The sequence below is a fragment of the Macrotis lagotis genome, chromosome 7, assembly GCF_037893015.1.
Source record: "Macrotis lagotis isolate mMagLag1 chromosome 7, bilby.v1.9.chrom.fasta, whole genome shotgun sequence".
Lineage (NCBI taxonomy): Eukaryota > Metazoa > Chordata > Mammalia > Peramelemorphia > Peramelidae > Macrotis > Macrotis lagotis.
The window spans coordinates 52,257,137-52,278,395 of NC_133664.1; the positions used below are offsets into that span (position 1 = coordinate 52,257,137).

At 36.6% G+C, this 21,259-nt stretch overlaps 1 long non-coding RNA gene across 3 annotated transcripts in view; it reads right to left on the reverse strand.

Annotated features, from left to right (window-relative positions):
• LOC141493676 (uncharacterized) overlaps positions 1–18,020 on the reverse strand; it is a 73,291-nt gene extending 55,271 nt beyond the window's left edge. For 2 of the 3 annotated variants that reach the window (XR_012470282.1, XR_012470281.1), the window contains exons 1-2: positions 17,787–18,020; positions 12,073–12,158 (exon numbers count right to left, since the gene is read on the reverse strand). This is a non-coding gene — a long non-coding RNA (uncharacterized LOC141493676). The remainder of the gene's footprint in view (positions 1–12,072; positions 12,159–17,786) is intronic. The other variant, XR_012470280.1, reaches the window with a different exon arrangement.
• Between the last annotated feature and the right edge of the window lie 3,239 nt (positions 18,021–21,259).

Here is a 21,259-nt window from a genome sequence, read left to right on the forward strand (position 1 = left end):
CATCTTAAACACATGTCAAAAACTGAACTCATTATCTTTCACCCTAAACCCTCTACAACCTTACCTTCTCAATTACTGTAAAAGACAACACCATTCTCCCAGTCCAACAGGCTCGAAACCTGATGTGGATTCCTCACTCTCACCTCCCATATCCAAGTTGTTACCAGGGTCAAGTCATTTCACATGTGCAACATTCTTTGAATACACCCCATTTCTCTTCCCTCACTGCCCCACTCACTCTACTTCAGTTCGGCATCATCTCCTCCCTGGACTAGCTTGCTGGTGGCTCCGCTTGCCTCAAGATTATTCCTATTCTAATCCATCCTCAATTCAATCACAAAAGTGACTTTCCTATAGAACAGATCTGATCATGAAAAAAGTACTATATAAATACTTGAACAAAAATATTATGTAAATACTAACCTGTACTGTAGTTGCAGAATGCTTAGGAAAGTGCCAATCACATATTAGGTGATACATAAATAAAGGGCCATTCTCTTTCCCACCTGGTTGTTGCTGTTCTTGACCATTCCATAAATGTTTTCCCATCACAGTTTTCTCCTACAGCCTCCTTTACACATCTTTCCCTGCCTAATTTCTCATTTATAATGTCTTGCAACCTGCTTACTATTCAGTGGTTTAAATAATGACAAGTCAAATGCAATAGCAGATTGATTGTGATTCTTGTTGGAGAATATCATTTTAATGTTACAGTTTCATACTGGTTGAGCAGTTTTAGAAAGTGCAAAAAAAAAGTCCTATTTCTAAGAAACTCACTGGAGTTTTCTTGGTTTAAAAAAAATGATTTGATAAATGAGTCAATGAAAATGCAACATATAGAATTGGCTTGAGAATCAGCAAAATGGTCATTTTCTGTTAATAGTTCAATTTGGTTCAATTCCATGATCATAAACTCTATTTGCAAAAAAATATAGAATGTATAGATTTCATTCAGGTGGCTTCATTTACAGCAGAAATTCTACCACTATTAACCGATGTTTAGATATGATCTGTGAAAGTAGCCTCTTGGTTTTTAATGTTCTCTACATTGGTGCTTCCTGGGGTAGGCTGTCCACTATTTCAACCTCTAAATAAAAGGAAGAATTACCATATATTCAAGTTGGAGGAACTCTGAGTAATCATTTATTTCAACTTTTTCATTTTACTCTTGAGGAAAATGAAATGTTCCTCCTCCCCATTTTTCTTCCCCTCCCCACATTTGTGGTATACTCTTCAGTGGTGTAATTAAACTACTAATAGATTTACATGATGGCTCACTTGAAATAAACTGTCCTCTCTGAGAAAAGAAAGGAAAATATTAGGGATGGTTTAGTTTCCTTTTTCTTTATAATTCTCAATTTAATACCCCTTGGGAGGTGAGGCAAGACAAATGGTGAAGGAGAAATATTGAAGCAGTTACTAGAATTCTTGCGACTCCTCTTGGAACTCAACCTAAACTTTCCTTTCTGTGAGCAGAATGAAAAAGTTGAAGAAAATAGATGTCCTGCTTTGTCTTACAGGAATCTAGTTTTCTTATTTCTTTGACTCTTGTTACAGTCTGGAATAGGAAGAGCAAAACCTTGTATCTTTCCCCCAAGTCTGGAATGATCTCCCTACTCATCTCTGCCTTCTACGTACCTTCAAGTCTCAACTAAAATACCACCTTCTACCCATAATAGTTACCAATTCCTATTAATTCTAGTGCTTTTCCTCTCTAGATTATCTCCATTTTTCCTGTTTATAGCTTATTTGTACATACTTGTTTGCTTGTTGCTTCTTTTCAATTCTAAGATCTTTGAAGGCAAGAACTGCTTCTTACCCTTTTCTGTAGTCACTTAATAAATATCCATTGACTGAATGAATGACTGGTTTTGGGGAGGCCAAGAAAAAAGTCATGTGCATTCAGACTTTTTAACCATACCATTTCAAGACTGAGAGCTTGATGATTTCTTTCCCATCTGTCTCTCATGCTTCTCCTCTGGCTTTTATATAGCGGTTACTTAAGAGGTGTTTATTAATTAATTTGATTTAAATACATGAAAGTAAAACTCTCAAGCAAAAAAAGGAAGATATATATGACCAAAAGGTCTTAAATGCAAAGACTATAAGGAAGACTATATTTTCTGGAAGGCTATTATTTTAATGAAGAAACTATGTTAAGAACACAAGGAAGATTTGTTTTGTTTTGTTTTTTAAAGAAAATTGACTTGGTCAGTTATAGGAAGGACTTATTTTCATAATTGTATGATCTGTGGTTCATTGGTATAGTTACTCCCTCTACTCATGGAGAGGGCCAATTTTCTTACATTCTTGTAAATAGTTTGAGTGCCTTTGGTTGAAAAATTTTTTTATCCATTGACCAACCTTCTGAATTAGATTGGTCCTTCTCTGACATTTCCTCACAAGACCCAAACTCTATAACCTTCCTTTCTGATAGGATCAACAGTTATATGCCCCAAAATAAGTGTTTGAGAATGTAGGTCTGTGTTCACATAGATGCAATGATTAGGCATTGGAGCAAGAAAGACTTAAATATTTAGATGAAAGGCCTCTTACAAAAAGTGTTATCACTCCTAAAGGATGTCTACAAATTCTTTCAGATTTTATATAATTGGAGCAAACACCAAACTGTTGTTATTGAGCAAAACAGGATCAACGGCATTATACATTTATATGTTACCATCTGATACTTTCATCTTCCCCTAGCTACATAATCTCATTTAATAGGTTCATTTTGTTAAGTCTAATTCACTTATGAACTTGCTCAGAGAAATAGTTTTTTTTTCTTTTAAACAAAGTGTTTCTTGTTAAGGGAGTGACTGGGGTTCCAGAGCTATGCAGTATATACACGGTTCTCATCCTCTATTCAGTTGGTCAGTCATTTCTGCCATCCTTATACTTCATTAACTCAGTGTTTCCATGATATAGATATTCCTTCCACGGAGTAAATTATTGCCTTATTCATGCCTCCTCATATAATGAAACTGTTTTCCATATCTTCCAATAAAGATTCCATTGAGGGTCTTCCCAATATATACTGGAAGCCTTTCTATCTTCTGCCATTTTGTGTGTGGGCCAATACATCATTCAGTCTTGATTATTCTGTTAACCCTCCCTCTCACTATAATTTGTTCACCTCCTTCTTTAAACATATGTCTCTTGGACAAAAAAATTTTATTCTACTTTTTGAACTTCAACCATTGTTAAAAACAAAACAGACTACTCACTCCATTCCCTCTCTCTCTCTCTCGCTCTCGCTCTCTCTCTCAGATATATATATACATATATATGTATATATACATACATACATACGTACACACATATGTTTTCCAAAAGGTTTAGGGAACTTTCAAGTTTTAATAACTTTAAACAAGGGGCAACAAGGTGGCACAGTGGATGAAGTCCAAGCCCTCAAGTCAGGAAGATCTAGTCCCAATATGATCTCAGACATTCACTAGCCGTGTGACCCTGGGCAAATTATTTATCATGTTTGCCTCAGTTCCTCATCTGCAAATTGAGGTGGAGAAGCAAATGGTAAGTAAGACCCCAATGGGGTCATGAAGAATCAGACTCAACTGAAAATGAATAAATAAAAAAAAAAGCTTTTGACTGTTCAAGTTTTCCTACCTTAAAGCTAAGACTTCTGGAATACATTGAATATGCAATTTATTGCGATTTTGATTTTTCAGAGAAAGTAGTGCAGCTTTTTGGTATCCACAGAAGGATATTTGTATTTAAAAGATAGATTTTTGCTTCAGGAAAGAGTTTCGCAGTATTAAAATATGTGCAATTCCCAAATCCAATATGACTTCCTCTTATTCCTATTCATTTCTATGCTTGATTCACTGTGCATTGGCAGTGTCAACCTAGTATTTGAAGCAATAAGGATTTATTATTTTATCACCTACTATGTGTTAGGTACTGGAGATACAAATACAAAGAACAAAATAATCGCTCCCCTCAGGGAGTCTACTAATAGAACAAATCAATGGGTCATAGTTTTCACTGTATGACACAATCTAGGTGACAGGATTTTCAAATTTCTTTGGTTTTTCCTGTGTGAGTAATTTGGACGATTCATCTGATTGGTTATAGACTTTACTTAGAAGGTTTTATTATGTTTGTAAGTGACCAAGATTCAATGGTCACAATTTCATCCACAAATAAGAGTATCTGAAGAACTCTACCATCTAATCCCTTTATTAAAACTCTAGATGTCCTCTATGACAGTGGCAAGCACCTTTTGTGAATGTTTATCTCCTTCTGTGGAAGATTCAATTAAAAAAAACTATCTACATCTATCAAAGACTCTCTTGTGGTTTTAATGGATTCATATAGCACTTCTTTGGAGGAGAAACTATAAAGCTGAATATTTTTCATTCAATCAATTTTTAAAATAATCAACAAAAGCACAGTGGTATCATATCCTTTACACTCTTTGGTCTATTGTGTGGCATACAAATGTGTGGTCTGCTTTAGAATATAATTAGTAAAATCCTGCCCATCCCTTTTTCCTGCTTTCATTAAGGACATTCTTCCTTGAAATTTCTGTAAATTATTTTAATAAAAATTTTAGAAAAATTAAAAAGTTAGCATAGAATCACAGATATGTTCATTAACATCCTTAAAAGAAATATCATTTGTAATTTTTAAAATAACTTTTCCTTCCTTCTTCATATGTCTTGAAAGTCAGTCCCTTGGCACCTTCAAAACTATGCCATTCCCAGTGTGTTTCATGTGACTTAGAAATGAACTGAATCTTAGAGATAATCTAATCCTCACTCCTTTACTTACAAGTGAGTAAACTGAGAGAATAAGTTAGTTGAATATTATGTCACAAGTTATTAGCTACATAATTCAGGTCTTTAAACACCAAATCTAACAGTCTTATTCTATATCATCCCCTCATCTGAGTAAACTTGATCCAACATGTCTGTCCTTCCCATCTTTCTTTTCTTTAAAATCATTTCTCCTTCCTCATAGAGCACTTCAGAGCCAGATCTTAAAGTCCATGTATGGGAGGTCAGATAGTACTATTAGAGTGTTTAGTATAGAAGTGCTGAAAGAACAATTCTATTTTTTATCAGTGTAATATCTTCTCATCCTTCTCTTTGAAGGTCCTTGAAATGAACTGGTTAAGTAGACAGCTTGCTAAACTTTTCACAAACTTTTTGCTCCTATAATACTTCTCACTATCATATGATGGGATACTGTTCATAATTTTCCACCATTTGTCTCTACAAGGTTTTGCAAATGAGATCATTTTCTAAACTAGTGTTGCCTTCACTTGTCACACCTTTCAACCTGGAAAGATCAAGACTTTACTGACTGCAGCAATTTCCATGCTATTTTAGGCATTCTCTTTGGGAAAATGAATATACCATTTTTGTTGGAATAGATGAAAATTTGTTCAATGTCTCTTCCATTATCTATTTTTGATTCCTCATCATCAGAGTGTTATTCGTATTATTCAAGTTGGATTTAATTATGTACTTATTGTCATTTTTATCTTTTCTTCTAAATGGCTGCTGATTGTGGTCTTTGCTCTATCCATGTGAGTAATCTAACTAAAGACATAAGCAGCTGATTCATAAAAAGATGCTCATGTGAATAAATACTTCTTTCTTTACCATGAATACTTTGGTAATGTTGCTCTGTTTCCCATGTCCAATGACCCTTGATTCTCTTTTTGAGGAAAATATTTATGATCCGTAGACTGCAACTTCTGTGCTATGAGCCTTTAATCTTTTTCATTTCTTAATCAAGAACTATGTATTCTAATATATTTTCACTTTCCTCCTATTGTTTCACTTTGGCACTTAATCATTGAACATTAATGTTTATATTAATAGTTTGGAGTATCTTATCAAGTTCTCTCAAGGATTTGTCTACCTCAGAATTCACAATCACACTGGTATAGAATCAGCAAATATTTCTACAATTCTCTTTTTGTCCATGCTTATTAAGAATATTTAAAGGCAAGGAGACCAAATGTCCCATAAGGCAGTGTATTGTTTTGGGGTCCATACTGAAATCAAATCAACCAGCCTTTTAATTTTCCTCTTCTAGTAAAACCCAAGCTATCCTTTAATTTAGTAGCAACTTTCTTTGTACAGAATGTCAGAAAAGCCTTAGACTTTTGAGACAACCTGTATAATCTGGTTTTCTTTATGATGAGACTGTAAATACTGACATGGTTTCATTCTCCCAGTAGTATGTCAACACATTGGTTTTCACATTTAGAATAGCAATGTTTACAGAGGATCTAAATTTGCTGACCTTAGAACCCTTACATAATCACAGACCCTTAAACGCAGAAGAGAATTGCAAAAGATAACTAGCATGATTGTGAGTTTTTCTTTGTTCCATGGGCTGTCCTGAACAAAGAATTCATCACCTGGTAGGCAACCTACTTGTGATGAGTCTTACTGTACAAAAACTCAGCCACAGATAATAGATTCAGGGCTTTGCTGGAATTACACTCAGGTTTTTTCCAGAATTTAATGGAATTAAACTCAATCTCTTGCAGTAGAATTTGCCAGACCTTGTACTTGGTTGGCAAAATCTCCAGGAGCCAGGGTCACTTCCATGCCACCAGGTAGGGACTTCTGTGAAGGTGACTTTTCAATGTCCTACTTAGACAAGTCAATCCCTTGTCATCCTTTCAGATTTTCTCATATCTTCATTAAATGACAACTTATGTGAACTTGATTAAAAGTTCTTTGTTGTTGCTGGTTTTTTGTGGAAGAGTCCTTAGACCCTACTTTCTTTGGAATTGAGGCCAAAGATCAAAATATTAGAGTAATTTCAAGGTTTCTAGGTTTTTTTAAATAACAACTGTTGACGACTTGGATCCAAACTTTTTTCCTATAAAGGACACATAATATCCTAAAGTTTTTGAGAATGCGCGTGTTTCTGTGGGGAGATAAGGAAAGGAAAACCAAAGGTAGGTTTAGAGGCTCTTCTCTAGAGAAGTATTTAAGATAAACTTTTATAAAGCATATCTGCCATTTCTGGCACAAGAAAAGAGTTAATAGCAATAATGTTCTAAGATTTTTCCAAGTGCTTTCCTATGCATACCTCATTTCACACAATTTGAAGGGACTGCAGAGTCCATCTACTCTAATATATCACTAAGAAGGTAATCATCTCAACAACATAACCAATTTGTACTAAAAGCTTCTGGTGTGGGAGAACACATGACCTATGAAGGTTGTCCATTTCTCTTGCAGACAACTCTCAATTGTTAGAAAGTTTTCCCTTTTACTAGGGACCTAAATCTGCCTCTGCAACTTTCATTTCTTGTTCTACCTTTGGCAGCCAAGAAAAATAATTCTCATCCCACTTTCACACAGCAGCTCTTCCAATACCTGAATATAGTGATTTTTGTCTTCCTCAAAGACATAAAATAATTTTTGGATACTGTCAAATTTCTTTGGGTAATCTTCAATTTATCTATATGCAACTAAAATATGGGAATCTGAACTGAGCACCAGATATAATTTGATCAAGGCAATGCTAATATCACCTGGTTCTAGATGCCATATTTGTCTTAATGTTACCTAGGATCACATTCACCTTTTTTGTGGGGGGAGTGATCTCAAGCTCATCAATCCCCCCCACCTAAAATATGGTACCTGTAACAGAGCACCAAGTATAATTTGACCAAGAAATGGCTGTTATGGCCTGTGTTCAGATGCCAAACTTGTCTTAATGCAGCCTAGTATATTCACTTTTGGGGGTGGGGGGTGGGGAGGTTTGACATATTAGACCACTGAGTCAGTTATATTGTTTGCTTCCAATAGTCATTAAAGTTTGTCAATTCTTTTCTATATTCAAGATGATCCACTGCCACTAGGAGAGATTCAAAAATAAATAAAACAGGGGGGCGGCTAGGTAGTGCAGTGGATAAAGCACGGGTCTTGGAGTCAGGAGTACCTGGGTTCAAATCCGGTCTCAGACATTTAATAATTACCTAGCTGTGTGGCCTTGGGCAAGCCACTTAACCCCATCTGCCTTGCAAAAATAAATAAATAAATAAATAAATAAATGGAACATCGCTATTTCTCTCAAAAAATATTTGAGCCTCAAAAAAATTATTCTCCTATTATGGATAAGAAGATGACTCAAAGAGTGAAATGATTTGTCCACAGTCATATAGGAAGTGGGAAGAATTAGAACTAAAACCCAGGTCCTGGAACCTATTGTTATACATCTTAGAACATTGCCTTGATTCTTTTAAAATGTATTCAACTATGCTGTATTGATAATTATAAATGTCAATATCTGCATTTATAATGTGTTGGTTATATTATTTAAATTTTTATTTTATTTTTCAAAAGAAATACTTTAATTTAGGATGGATGGGAACTCTCTCAAAAGAAAAATTGTTTAGCTGTTGCTCTGCTAAGTGTTTGACCCTTTTTTAGACAGCCAAGTTCATGTTCAAACTCTCACCTGAAACTCAAATGAACTAATAATCATGCAGAGGAATAGGCACAAGTGACTAAATAATGAAGTCAAATGAAAGTACAAGAAGTTCACCGGCACCTTGACCCTACATTCATGTAACTGCTTTTGGCATTGGAAACTGTCCACATCTAAATTGCTAATTGAGTTTAGAAATAAATTAATAAAACCTGAATCTCCAGAAGAAATCTGCAAAGCATATTTATTACTGAATGACTTTACATAAAGCTGGTCATTTCTGAATACCTTTTCTATAGTCCTCTAAGATTATCTGAGGTAAAATCAAACTAGAGTTATAGATTGGACTGAGGCAATCATTACCATTTCTTCTTCTATGTCTTCTATAAGATGTATGCCAAGAAAAATGAAGCATTTCATATAAGCAACAGCACAAAAATATTCATTATAATGTCATACTTTTAGTTCAGAGAAGCTTTATCAAGCTCTTATTCCCTTTTTCCTGATTTTGCAACTGGTTTATCTGACTGGCTAAATTAATGGAGGTATTTCTATGCTATTTCTGATTCACCAAACTGAAATTTTGTCATGAATCTATTGCATCCATGCTACCTGAGCAAAACCAGAACATTTGGTCAAAAAGTGATATTTTAACCCATCTTTTCAGAACACTGAGATTTTACAATAAAGCAAAATTAAAGTAACATACACACACACACACACACACACACACAGTATCTCAAAAGTCTTAGTGTAGTTTTAAACTTTCATTTCATCTGAACTAAGTTCATCTGAACACTTGGTTTAATGCTTTAAGGTTCTACCTTAAAATGAAACTGTCTGGCATGAGACTAGCTGACATAGGTTTGGTTAAGTGTCACAAAAGATAGAACACTGAATTTGGAGTCCAGGAAGACCCAAGTTCAAATTCAGCCTCAGACACTTACTGTCTCAGGTTCTCAATGATAAAACAGGGATAACAGCACCCCCTCACAGAGTTGTTGTGAGGGTCAAATGAGATAACATTTGTAAGGTCTTCTAGCCCATAGAAACCATAAATGCTGACTATCATCATCATCATCATCATCATGATTTAAAAAGTAGATACTGTTATCCAGTCATTTCAATTGTGTCCACTCTCTTCATTTGGAGTTTTCTTGGTAGAGATATAGGAGAGGTTTTCCATTTCCTTCTCTAGATCATTTTATAGATGAAGAAACTAAGGCAAACAGGGTGAAGTGACTTGCTCAGGGTCAGACAACTAGTAACTATCTGGGCTGAATTTGAACTCAAGAAGAGAAGTTTTCTTGACTCCAGGCCTCACTCTCTATCCACTGAGTTGCCTAGTTACCCAAGAAGTAGAAGACCTGAGTTTGAATCCCAGTTCTGCTACTCATTTCTTGTCTGATCTTGAACAAATCCCTTAAATTCTCTGGATTTGCCCCTTCATCTGTAAAATGAAAGGGATGAGCTAGATGGTGATTGATTTTTCTTCCAACTCCTAAATATGTAGTCTCAATTGATAATGATGGTCATTGGGTTTTCAATTGTATTATATCTGAAACAAGCATAGGTGAGTTCCTATAATTTTGCACTGATGATTAGGAATTATCAAATCCCAGCAATGGGGAGGTTGAAAGGTCTTCTAGCCTAAATCTTAATAAACCTCACCAACCTCCCTAAGATCATCCTTCTTTCACTTGGGTGCCTTCCACTATGGGGATCTCTCTTTGTTAAGAAGCTCTTCCTTATCCTGATTTATTTCTGTATGGTCTATCTATAACTTCCACCTGCTGATCTTAGTTCTTCCCTTTGAGTTCCTATGGATTATGTCTAATCTTTTTAAGTATTTCTAAAAGAATAAAACAGAATTAAAGGATGATTGAAGAAATAAGACAGAGATGATGAAGCCTTGAGCTGATTAGATTAGATTTTGGAAGACTGAATTTGAGGGCCTGAAGGGATGGGAGCGGGAGAGAAGCAATCCAGTTTTCTTTTGAAGGTTTGTAATTTCATTCCTCTTAGAAAACCTTCTACATTTCTTTCTTTCCCCAACCCCTTTCCCATCCCCATTCCCTGCCACTTAGCTCTAGACTTGGAGTCAGTTAAAGGGAGCCATGAATAGAGCACTTCACCTGAACACAGAAAGACCTAAATTCAAATCCCATTTCAGACACTAATTTGCTGTGTAATCCTGGGCAAGTGATTTACCCTCTCTGTCTGCCTCATCTGTAAAATGGGTATAATGATAGCACCAACCTCCTAGGATTCTTGTGAGGCTTAATTTTTGGTAATACTTTTAAAGCATTCAAAAAAACTAAAGTACTGTAGAAATGGTAACTATTATTATTGGATTAAACAAAATTCTTTCTCTGACTAACTGTGTGGTCATGGACAAATCACTTAATTTCTCTAAGCCTCAATTTGCTTATCTGAAAAACAAGACTAATAAAACCTGGCACACCTATCCCACAGGGCTATTTTTCATGTTCAAAACAGATGTCTTCCAAGAGAGCTATGATTTTCCATGTTGTAAAGCAGCATCTAGTTTCTCATATCCATTTTTTAAATTAATCTAGAATTTATTTCCACAAAAACCTGATGGCAACACATAGTTGAGCCAAATTTTAGCAGGATTAGGATAGATCATTAAATATATAACAGAGTTACACTGCTGTTGGGTGAAAGAATAATGGAATCTGAGGCCATATGAAAGCAAATGCCAGGCTTCCAAATATGAATTGATCAACCAGAAAAGACTAAAACATCCACCAGCAATCAATATGTATCTGCCTTATTGTCACATTTCATGTTTATCTTAAAATACTGAGTTGAGTTCACTGCCAGAGACAGGAATGCGAGGCAATGGACTTTTAGAAAGAAGGGAAGCCTCTGTTCTGAACATGAAGGGCAATGGTGGTGGGAAAATGATTCATCCCTGAACTACTCTGAGCAAATGTTTCTAAAAATTACATCAGAATGCGCAGAGCTATGAAAAGGAAGGCAGGAGGTCTAGTAAGTGAATGATAGGTAGTCTTGGGTTCAAACCCTTGAAAAATAGAGGTGAAGAGATGTAGAGAAAAATATTCAGGAAGACTTGGATTCAGATTCTCCCCTTCTGACACTCACTACCTAATGTGTCCATGGCTAAGTCCCCTACTCTTTCAGTCTCAGGCTCCCCATTTGTAAACCAGGGCTAATAATATCTTTTGTTTCTCCAGTTCTATTAGGATTAAGATAGTTATGAGATGCAAATTAGGTAATATATGTAAAGAGAGGAAGATAATGATGAGCCTTGTGATGTCATTGACTCACTGTGAGGAACCAATGAAATCGGAAACTTCTCTAGGTCTTAAATTTTAGGAATCTAAAATACTAGGCAACATGCCCAAGGTCCTTCAGCCAGTTCATCCCAGAGGGAGGACTTAAACTGGGTCTTTGAAACTCCAAGTTCAGCCCTTGATCCCCTTCAACACTGTGCTTCTTTTTTAGGGTATCGCAAAAGTCTTAGTTCAATTTTAAACTATTAAAGCTAAACACTGAACTAAAACTTTTGGGACATTCAGTATATAAAATACTCAAGTATTAGTTCCTTGGGGGGGGTGCGCTGTTTATTTGCCTGAGAGAATGGATATAGTGCCAGACCTGGAATCGGGAAAATCTCATTCAGGTTCTTCCTCTGACACAGTCTAGCTTTATGATCCCAAACAAATAACTTGAGCTCTCCAAACCTAATATAGGAAAGATAATAGTCATTATACAAATATATTTATTATACAAAGATGTTATGAAGCCTGAGTGAGCCTATGTAGGTGTAGTATCTCTACTGGGTTCATCTACTAATTCCAACTCCCACTGGCAGGTTGGTTCTCTAAAAGGTAGTTATTATATCCTCTCTCCAAATGCTAGAGGTAACCCTGAAGGGCTGGGAATTTTCAATAATCCCATGCGCCAGCTCCATCTTGTGTGCGCCTCAATGACAATTAACCAGTTGCTATCTCGCTAATACCAAGCAGGTGACATCAATAGATTTTGCAAAATTAGATATTGACTGAGAAAGTATACTAAAAATTGAACTACGGAACAACACCTCCCACAAAACTGAGTGTTCTCTTTCCCCTTAGGAGAGTAGTAAGTGCTAAATGTTCCCTCCCCCATCTCTCCAATAGAGAGGGAAGTTCCTAGGAATCCTTTTCTCTGAATTCCCACCAAGTTCACCTGGTAGCATAGCTGTGGGACCAGTAACTCCCTTGCTCAGTTCCCTCGGCTTCCAGGTTGAAGTGTTTTACTGAGCTAGGACAAGCAGGCCAAACAGCCACCCCAATTGTCTGGGGGACTTCGGATGATCTTGATGGATCTCCTGGTATCAATGGATCACCTGGACATTCCCAACTCAGACATTCCTTGACCACCATTGAGAAAGAATAGCTACTATACCAGATTTCAACACAAAGTAGTAACCATGCACACAAAAGATACAGTATTGGCTTTTAACATTTTTAAATTTAGATACAATCAGTGAAACATTTTAGGTACATAACATGTACAAACAAATTTTATTTATTTATCAATAAATTCAAAGATCCCAGGTAGAGAAATAAGGACACATTCAGAAAAACTGGTGAGAAAACTGGAAAGTATATAACTTATACAACATATAACAAAATTTGTTTCAAGAGAATTTATGCCAAATAGAGGAATCTGGAAGAATTTTCTTTTAGATCTATGAATGGTGGGAGTGGGTAAGGGGATAAAAGAAGAGGTCATGACCTAATAAGGAATAAAGAAAAGCACTGAAGATAAAATTGAAAGTTTTAATTAAATAAAATTTAGAAAAAATGTACAAACAAAAATCAGTGCAGTTAAGATTAAAAGGGAGATAGTTAACTGAAAATAATCTTGGCAAGTTTCTCTGATAAAAGTTTTCTAAGCTCTATAAGGAATGGTCTCAATTTATAAAAAATATGAAGTAGTGCAATAGATAGAGCACTGGTCTTGGAGTCAGGAGGACAGGAGCTAAGTTCAGCCTCAGATGTTTACCACTTACTAGCTGTGTGACCTTGGGCAAGTCACTTAACCTTGATTTCCTCATGTCCAAGGTCATCTCCAGTCATCCTGATTCATATCTAGCCACTGGACCCAGATAGCTCTGGATGAGAAAGTGAGATTGATGACTTAGCACAGCCTTCCCAACTCAGATCTAATTCATGTGCTAGTCATAGCATCACCTCCCTGATGTTGTGGTCTTCTTCGAGAATGAAGGACAAACATAAATGGCCAAAGGATATGAATACACAGTTCTTAAGGGAAGACATACAAGTTAACAACAAGCATATTAAAATGTTCCAAATCACCAATAATTTAAAAAATTAAAATTAAAGCAACTCTCAGCTTCTACCTCAGACCCATCAGATTGGCAAAGATGGCATAAAGGAAAATGACAAATGTTGAAGGAACTCTGCCTATAAGTATAAATACACTGTTGATGGAAAGCTATTTGGAATTATGTCCAAAAATAAGCAAACTTTGTATACCCTTTGACCCAAAATAACTCTAGGAGATGAATAACACAAAGAAATCAAGAGATAAGATATGAACCCATATATATATATATATATATGTGTGTGTGTGTGTGTGTGTGTGTGTGTGTGTGTGTCTATATACATTTGTATAAATACATATATACTTCTATATATACCTTTCCATTTTATATATATATATTTATATATGTATATTAATGTATTAGCTATTTTTAATAGAGGAAAAGAATAGGAAATTAAGAAGGTATCTATCAGTTGGGGAATGAATGAACAAATTATGGCATATAAATGAAATTAAATTATTGTATTCTGGAAATTACAAAAAAGAATGGGTTTAGGAAAATCTTAGAAGGCTTACATGAATTTATGAATAAAAGTGAGGAAAAACCAAAAGAATAAGTTTTATATTTAAAAATAACACTGAAAAGCAAAGTTTTGAATAAATAAGAAATCTGATCAATTCAATGACTAGTCATGATAGCAGAGGTAGATAATGTTCTATATAACCCTCCTCTTCACTGAAAGGAGACAAATTCAAGATGAAGAATCAGACATACATTTTTGAACATGGACAATGTGGGAATTGGGTTGAATGCATAGCCTTCTTATACTGTACCATCTCATTTCAACTTAATAGATTAATGGCAAGAATTTTCAAGGGCTGAAACAATATATGGGATAGTATGAAGAGTGATCATGCTGAGGCATGATCAGAGATTATATCCATACATAGTTGATGCTTAGTTCTAAGAGAAAGCAACACAAAATAAGAGGGAGAAAGGTCAAAGGAAAAGACTATGCTTTGCAGGGTCTCTCTCCCTACAGGGAGAGCAGCATATTGTTATATTCAGTCAGTCCATCAATCAACAGGATTTATTAAGTTCTTAACATGCACCAGGTGTTCTGCTAAGCTCTGGGGATCCAAAGAAAAGCAAAAATGCCACCATCAACAAAACCAGTCACTACCTTAATAATAATCCTAGTATTTGAAGAACACACATTTTTATAGGGGAGATAACATGTAAATAATTAGTTGTATCTAAGACACATAGAAAAGAGATGGAGAATATTCTCAAAGGTAAAGGCACTAGCAGCTGGAGAGGGTCTCCTGCAGAAGGTAGGATTTGAACTGCGTCTTGAAGGAAAACAAAATTTGGAAGTCTTGGGGTATATGGGAACACTGAGGAAACAGGGAAGCCAATACAAAGGAATAGAGATAGAATGTGGAATACTGATTTTGGAGTAGAGTTGGATGGAAGATTGTGGGAGGAAGGGGAATAAAGTATGAGAGAAATGGAAAAGCAGAAGAGATAGTAGACTGTTGGATATTTTGAATATGACTTATCTGTTTTCTTAGTAACAAGGCAAAATAAAAACCATTATTTTGAAAATAGTAAGGGCAACCAGAGGGCATAGTGGCTAATGCTGGGCCTGGAGTTAGGCATAAGTTCAAGTCTGGTCTCAGACACTAACTGTGTGACCGCTGGCAAGTCACTTAACCTTACTGGCCTCAATTTCTTCATCTGTAAAATGCTCTGAAGTTGGAAATGGCAAACCATTCCATTAGCTTTGTCAAGAAAACCCCAAATGGGTTCACAGAGAGCAGGACATGATGAAAAAGATTAAACAGAAAAATTATGAAAAGAAGTCAAGTGCTAAGAATAACACATTTTATAACTCTTTAAGTTGTCTTCCTCCAATGAAAAAAATGTGAGTTTAATTATTCCTTTTTGTAGAGGAGAAACCTTTGCTCAAAGAGGCAAAGTATTTTTCCCATGGTCATAGAGCATTTGTGATAGATGAGATTCAAAGCTAGAAATCTCCATTATTCTACTATTTCTCTAGAATGATCAATGATCCAAGCAAGAAATCAGTTGAATATTCTTCCAAATATTTCATGCCACAAAAAAATGTCACTAATCAATTGAACTGTTCAGAGTAAGGAAAGAAATTAAATTTCATTTCTCATCCTTCAAATAATAGTTGAATGCAGAGGGCTCAATTAGCAAAACAGATCAACTACTTAGGAGAAGAGCCAAATGCTCATAACCACAAGACCTCAGTTCTTACTTCTTCCTATTAAAGTTTTTTTAAAGAAATTGGATCTGAGTAAAGGAAAGGGTGAGAAGGTAACTCCTACTTTTGCTGACCAGTCAAAATAGGCTAAAATGGGATTTCCAGGGTAAGAACTTCATCTACCTTGACTGCATCCTCCATGGAATTAGCTTCCTTTACCCTGCTATTGCAAGAGCAAAATAAAATCTTGCCCAATCTATCCATATAAAATTGAATTTTCTACAACAATTCCAGGTCAAAAATGGTCCACACCGTGAAAATCATACAATGGTTTCAGGGACTTATGACATATGGAGCACATGTAACCAGGCCTTCAAAGGGGGCAAACTAAGCTTTAGTGAAAACAATTTTTTAACAACCAACCTACTGAAGAACTAATGCAAGAAAATAGACTTCTAAATCACTCTCTCTCTCCTTAGACATTTGTATCAGAACAATAATAATAACATATTGCTTCAAATTCCCTTTTTTATCTGTCTTACCTCCTTCATAATGTTGTTGTTAGAGTCAAATGAAACAATAATTACTTAGTATACTAGGAAGTTCATAAAGTGTTGTTCCATTACCCCCATTACTTTGTGTATCTCTTCAGCTAAGGGAACATTAATAGGTAATCAAAGAATCATAAATCCAGAACTCAAAGACATCTCAGATGTCATCTAACTCAACCCCATAATATTGTTACACATGAAGAAACTGATACTGAAGGTTAATTGACTTTTTTAAAGTCATTCAGTTCATTAGAGGAGGTTAGCCTTGAATTCAGATCCTCTGACTCTAGTGCTAGTGTTCTTTCTTCCCTTTCCCCAGATGCTTCAATAGAAACACTCGGGACTAGCCAGATGCCTGCTAGAATCATGTTCCATTGCTTATATTTGAAGAACCTAAGGGAAGTGGTTTGCTCAGTGTGGTGGCCTTGTGTACCAGCTGCCACAGGAGGGCATGAAAAGCATACTGTATACATTAGGGTGGTGATCAGTTCAGAATTGCCAGAGTTTAAAATGAGTACTTCATTCTGAAAGAAGACTTATGACATAGGGAGGTGATACTATGACCTGCATGTGAATTGGATTTGCATGAGGGGTGCTGTGTTACCATCAGCCTCACTTTTTCTTCCATAGTCATCTGGGTTCAGTGGTCAGACATGAATCAGGATGACTGAACAGTCCTGTATGAATAATATATGATACAACTAGATATATGTGAAGGCACCATATTATGGAAGGTCTTGGATGTCAGACCAAAGAGTTTAAACTTCATTCAGCAAAATAAGGAAGGAGAGAAGTTTGTTGAGTCAATGAACACATTAGCATGGAAGGATGGTAAAGGATGGATTGGAGCAAGGAGAACATGGAGGCAGGAAAAGTTGTTCTATAGTAATAGCCAAAGTCAGAGGTAATAATAATGAGCTGTACTAGAGTGGCTATGATGTAAATTAAGAGAAGTCAAGTGTGAGAGATGTGTAGGACTAGAATCAATAGAATTTATTAATTGAATATTATAAGACTAAGGGAACAAACAAGAGTCAAACTTAGTCTTCAAGTCATGAACCAGTCAGTTGGGTGAATAAGCTCATTGTCAGTACAATCTGTCCTCTTGGACATTTCAACTTTGAGCTACTTATCAGTATGACATGACTGGCAATGTCTCCACCACTCCAGATTCAGGGATCTGAACCTGACTCCCTTTAGACTGACAGAGAACAAAAGAGGCCAACAACCATCCCTTCGGAATGATACTCACCTATTTTTCAGGACCAAGTGACCTATGTTCAACAGTTCTTCACATGGAACTCTTCTCCACTTCAAAGTTTGGGTTGTCACAATTTGTTGCCAGATGTCACATTCTGGCTCTTGCCTGGTGTGGGTGATATGGGAAAAAGAGAAGTCAAGGAAATCCAAGGAAAGCACATGAGGAAAGGCCCAACTGATAATTAGTCCATCAAGAGACAGGTTAGGATATGCCAGATTATCTCATTCTGTCATCAGATATCTCATGCTGGTGCTTGCCTGGTGCTGATCAAGCATAATGATGTCACTATGGTATAGGAGAAAGTGAAATGAAGAGACCCCCATAGCAACCAAACCATCTCCAAAAGTCCTATTTCCAATCTATCAGGCCATGGGGTGAATGATTCTGATAAATGCAACAGAGAAGTTGCCTTGCACAGCATCCCCCTCACATCATTGTGCCACTCCTACCACCAATCACTTGGTGGATTGGTGGAGCCCTCTTTGAAACTGAAGGTCTATTAGCAGGACTGGATGAATGGGGGTTGTGAGACTGAAGGAGAGACATGGAAACAAGGTTTGTGAAGAAAAATGATGATTTTTGCTTGGGAGGTTGAATTTGAGGTGAAAATGGCATATCTAGTTGGAAGTGGTAGTTGGGGATATAGTGTTCCAGTCTGGAGATACAGATGATGGAGAGAAGTGACCGAATGCCAAAGTAAATGTATATTCAAGGTGTCCCAAAAGTTTGCTTGCAGCTTGAATAGCTTGAATAAACAGAGTAAAGTCAAATAAATAAATGATCAAATGCAGGAAGTATTTGAAAATGTGAATATTCAAGAAAGGGAGTAGTGATAGGGGTGGAGGGGAAGAAGGCAAAGTAAAAATTAAATTTCTCATGAAGGTCTATGTCTCTATCACAACATTGAAGCATTGCAGGAAATTACTAATTGTATAACCAACAAAGAAAGCTGATTAAATTCAAGAAGCCAGAAGTGAGATCTACAGCAGCTCCTGTTGTAATTCATGTCTTCTACAAATACCAACCGAAAGGGCTTTGACAATTGATGTGTTCATTGGAGGGAAGACAATTCTCAACCTCAGACCCCTTCAGACTCAATTCACTAACGATATTGATTTTCTGATGGATTTTGAGATGGAGTTGATTGACATCAAAATGAGGGGGGGGACAATAATAGTGACTGCCCTGACAATCAGAAGAATGCCCCCTATTCTGACCCCAAAGATGAGTTCCTCTGCCTTGGATCCATCCTGGGAGCAACCCACAGATCGGCAGGAGATTTATGATACCCAGATCCTGCAATCATATTTCTCCTGCTCTTAATATATGTATTTTCCTCTCTTCTTTGGTATTCATCACATTTGAGAAGGTGTTGGGAATTGCATTATCTCAAGATGAGGTTTAATGCTGACAGAAAGGTACAGAATCATTGATTTCTTCCTTTTTTTTTTTTTTTTTTACAATTTTCAGAGAGAAGAATCATCAGCTCACTGCACAGTTATGAAGTCCTCCAGTGGCTATTTTAGTTCAAAGAGGACTCAGTTTTTCCTTATCTTTCTATTTTCAATCTGGTGTGGTAGAGAGGAGGAAAAGGAGATTATTTCAGGTCATTTTCCTGGATTTAAAATCCTAATTGAGAAATTTATCAAGTAAATTAGAAGTGATAGCTCCCACTACTGGTGCTGTGGGCAGGTGAGTCAGGGATGGGAGTGGCGGAGAAAACAGGGATAAAGGCACTTGTCTTTCCAAGATATATGTTATTTTCCTGACAGGGTACCCTCAGGCTACTGAACTCCCAATAGTCACTAAGAAACTTGACCAAGCATATCATACTCCACTTAGATTACTAAGGCAGTTAATGGCGTTCTTCTGGGTCCCGTCAGAATCTGTAGACCTCCCTTCCCAGATCTTTATTAGGGATAGATTCGGAGCAATAACTTAGGCAGGATGGTGGGAGAGCTGCCCTGTGGCATAAAATTTAGTTTAAAATAAAGGGTACAGATTTTTAAAATGAACTGACAACATTTACAGGCTTTTCAAGAACCTAGAATCAACATGTCTTATCACTTAATTAGGGAAAGACATTCTTTAACAAAATGGAAACCACCTGATAGCAGACAGGTTGAGTGCTCCCCATTGAGCCACCTGGTTTCTCTCCACCCTGTGCAGGAACCTCCTCAAAGGCAACAAGTGGGTCTTGTTGACTGCTACCTGCCCCAGCCTCCAGGCCCAGTATCCCACTGTACTATAAAACATCCATTCCCAATTCCAAAATTCCTAATCATAGTTCTGGCTGGAGTAGCCATGGATCTATCCTCTGGAACTCTCTTTCCTAGATTATGCCCCCTCCCAGATTGTCATCACATGGGGGATAATTAGAAAATTGACATATCTTCTGTCTTCACATATGCCTCTCATCTGTCCCAATTTCTCTCTTTTACCTGAATTATAACAACACTCTAGTCTCAAGTATCTCCTCTTTCCAACCTATCCTCCACACAGCTGTCAATGTCACATTCCTATAGCACAAGAAATTGCATGGGTCTGTACAGCCTCTAAAAAAAATAAAAATGCCCCTGTTTGGCATTCAAAGACCTTCACAGACTGGCTCTGCCATGTTTTACTAACCTTCTCATACAGTACTACACTTTTAATATACTATGTCCTAGCCAGGCTAACCTTTTGGATGATTTCCACATGTGACAGTCAGTCCATTCACTAGTTCTAAGTCTTTGCACAGGCTTGTTAACCCCATCCCTGGAATGTCCTCCTTCCTCACTTCTAACTTTATCCATTTTCTGTTTGAATTTCCTCCCAAGATCATCTCAAGACCTCTTCCTACAAGAGACCCTTCTTGATAACCTTGGCCACTGGTTGCCTCTACCTCCTCCTCCCCCAAATAATCTTGTTCACAGTTAATATACATTTACATGCATTCATATCTTCTCTCCCTAAAGAATATAAACTCCATTACAGCAGGAACTATTTTCTATTTGTCTTTGTACATTCTCTAGTACAAAGGAGTCACTTAATAACTGGTAAACAACCTATGTCCATATGTTTGTGGGTATCCTATAGTTCCCCCCTAATTCCCCGGTTCATGGAATCACCCGGTTGCCCTACTTTAATCCTTGGACATTTTTTAGCCTTAACAGTCAATCCCATTCTTAGAAAATGGCAGTGAATGAATCTTTTCCCTCATTCTTTCATTCCCCCCACCTACTTTCACTTCATAACTTTTAAAAGTCACAATCAAACAAGGCTTCCTTTTCCCATCACCTTTCTTCTACAGAATAAAACATTTCATGTTTTATCTATTAAGACCTTAAGTCCATTTGGCAAATTGTGATGGTCTGTTTTTCCAGTGCCAAAGTATATTATTTGATCTATTTCAGGAAGATCTAGCTTTTTCTAAACACACATTGAGGATTATTTACAAAATGCATCAGCATCAGGCAGCAAGC